At 39.0% G+C, this 3,146-nt stretch overlaps 1 long non-coding RNA gene across 1 annotated transcript; it reads left to right on the forward strand.

Annotated features, from left to right (window-relative positions):
- The first annotated feature begins 1,839 nt into the window (after positions 1-1,839).
- On the forward strand, positions 1,840-2,930 carry LOC125024453. The gene is made up of 3 exons (XR_007114756.1): positions 1,840-1,885; positions 2,105-2,185; positions 2,777-2,930. It is a non-coding gene; the product is annotated as an uncharacterized LOC125024453 (long non-coding RNA).
- The last annotated feature ends 216 nt before the right edge of the window (positions 2,931-3,146 follow it).

Below are 3,146 nucleotides of genomic sequence, written 5' to 3' on the forward strand. Positions count from 1 at the left end.
AACAGCCTCAGCCTGCTCCTCCTTCCCCATGTGTAGTACAGGAGGCAGCTAAAGTCGGCAGTGAACAGGTGCATATTGATCTCCACCCACTCTGCTCCATTATGGATACCTCTGTGTCCTATGGAAAAGACAAACAAATAAAATTGTCTTCCAGATGCTTACAACTTGCTTGCAACTTATTTAAGTATACATTTCTACCTGTAACAAACTGTATCTTAATTACATGTTCCTTTAGATGACATATAAGCAGTTGTGCAAGACTCACTGTGCAGTAACTTTGCCCTTATCAGTATTTTACCAATATCTGCTGGTTTATTACTGCTACATTGTATATGTTGCATTTTGCTACAACTGATTAAGGTTATTTTAACTACTTTATACTGTTGCTAAACTATAGAAATTTATCATGCTGCCTTACATAATCTTATATTGATACTACTGTGATGCCCTGCTCGTTCAAGAGCATAACTAAAGACGGAGGACCACACAGCGACCGGTGCAATTAAGTGAAAATGTATTGTACAAACTCAAATTAATTGCAGACAAAGGATAACAAAAGAACAAAACCAAACAGACCGCTGGGGTGCCCAGGTGGCACCAGCCGTCCAGGACAGAGGAAAAAGAGAACAGCCACCTTGTGAAGACCTCATCTATATAGGCTGCAGCCCAGGTGGAGAGGATTTCCCTGACGACGTGGGAGAGGAACAGGGAGGGAGAACCTGGGGAAGGGAGGAACACAGCAGCTACACAAAATGGCCGAGGCCATAACACTATGGCAGTGCATTAGCTGTTACAAAATTTTCAAACCATCGGATATACCAAAACAACTTGCACCAAAGAAAAGTAATACTACCATAGAGGTAAAGGTTAGACCACAGCCAGAGGTGTGGAATATTCTGGACGGCCCACTTCAGCCAGGTCTACTAGTGGAAAACTGCAGTGAGAGAGACAGACAGGTTAACGGGCTGTCACAGTAGGTAGATTGTAAATCTTGTGTGAGTTTGTTTGAATAATGTTGAGGGAAGAATAATAAAAAAAGAAATGGGGTAAGTCTAAAGCTACACGGGAGGGACTGCGGTGTAGTGTGGGTGTTGCTAACTGTTCTCTGACGTTTTTCACCGGAAATAACATTCTGTTATACGCAACTGCTTCCTCATTAGCTGCTGTGAGATGATGGTGCTGAATGCTCAGCGGAACTAGTACTACACAATACCCACTATCTTTGACAGTACAAAGGATCTCAGAGTGTTTTTACCAAAGCTTGTCTAATAAAAACAGATAAAGTTACGAAGGAGGTCGTATCAGGCACTAAAAACTCTTGGACCAACTTTCCTATGTTTCATCCACGTGTAAGCAGCTGCTATAACAAAGCTCAAACAACACCCCTGCAGGATGTTTAGCACGCCTACAGTATAACACAAACTTACTGACTTGACCAGAAATTTACACTCAATGCTTTCTCTGTGGATCCAGCAACAACAACTCCTGAAGCTGATTTCCATCCAGCAGTTTGTGAACAACCTCCTCCACCTACTGAGCCTCACATGTCTATGGGTGTTGGTGACTTTGTGGCAGATTCTATCATCAGTACACAATTGGTGATAACGTATTTTAATAAAGTAAATGACAGTGAGTGATGAATATCATCTTTTAGAATAAATGAATCATTCACACCATGATGAGCTCAAGATGTCTCTAAAAGGCGACTTCCTCACTCACAGAGCTCAAGCAGGAAGGATAAAGACTTCTTGTATTTTTAGCTCATTTCAGTCATGTGACATCTATCAGCAGTAGAACAAAACCAAGAGAAGTTTGGACATTTGCTTTTACATCACAACACCTAAACAGAGAAGAGACGTTTGTCTTACAGCTGCAGATTCATTTGGTAAGAAAACTATTACTGATTTTCATATTTAAACATTTTAACCTGAGAGGAAGCACCTGATATATTTTAATTTCTGTCTTAGAGTAATGTGGAGTTATTAAGATTTTAATTTATTCATTTAAATTCATCATACGATAAATTCTGTAAAGACAAAGATGTTAAAAAACAATGTTTTATTCAAATCTGTGAATGTAACATGGTCTTTATCTTTGTTTCCAGTCTAGGAGATGAGTGTCATGGCAGCCCTGTGTGTGAATGTGGTGACAGTCAACATGTTACTGAGTGTCTTCTTTCTTTCAGGTGAGCTGTTTGTTCAGTCTCTTTTATTTCTGCCTATTGTGCATCTAATCTGTTTGTCAAAAGCTAAAACAGTATCAACAACGCTGCTGCATCCTCTCTTTTTCTCTCTCACAGACACACAATTGACTATTAATTCACTGATGTCATACAATGTTACTCGACAATCGGCTTGTGATAAATTTCATAGTGAGCTTAAAGTTTTCCACGTTACTCTTGGAGCAAATGGTCTGCTAACGTCAGGCTACAGTTAGCTTGGTGGCGCTAACGTCAATACATTAGCTTATGTGTGTGTTATTGTTAAATGTAGAACATGCAGGTATGTTTGTCTGGGCAGCAAGTGTAATGTGTTGTCATATTGACCCATGTTGGAGTTACTAAAAAGTCTTGTACGTCTAAAACCATTCCATTATTATTGTAATTAGTGGTGAAAATAGACGATCTACAAGGTCACAATGTGTTGAGCTTGTAGGTCTGCCATTTTCAAAACTTTTGTGTGACACTCTTGTATTATGAAGTAGGGCATCAATTCATGAAAAAATACAAGTTGAAATACAAGATGAAATATGGAGGTGAAAGTTTTCTGCCCAACAGCAATGAATTACAGCACGACAGCACTGCATCTCCATCAATGGGAAAGTCTCGACTAGAGCTGTCAATCTGGTAGGAATCTGGTTGTTATACAAAAGTGTTAAGGTCAACTGTTGTTTTATGAATTGCAACACATGATACAACCTGTCAACCTTGATTGCAATGTCCAATTTTTATTTTTTATTAAAACTACTGGATATAGAAATTACTAAAATGTGACAAAAAAAAAAAAAAAAAGTATTTTTGTCCAAAAGACCAAGACTGAATCTAACCCGGCTGCCAAAAACAACACTGTTTTCTCGTGACATTGTTCAAAGGGTCTCCATGTAACATGCTGCAGATGAACTGGAGTTTGTGTCTCATCAACTTTCTC

This window comes from Mugil cephalus, chromosome 18 (genome assembly GCF_022458985.1).
Source record: "Mugil cephalus isolate CIBA_MC_2020 chromosome 18, CIBA_Mcephalus_1.1, whole genome shotgun sequence".
Lineage (NCBI taxonomy): Eukaryota > Metazoa > Chordata > Actinopteri > Mugiliformes > Mugilidae > Mugil > Mugil cephalus.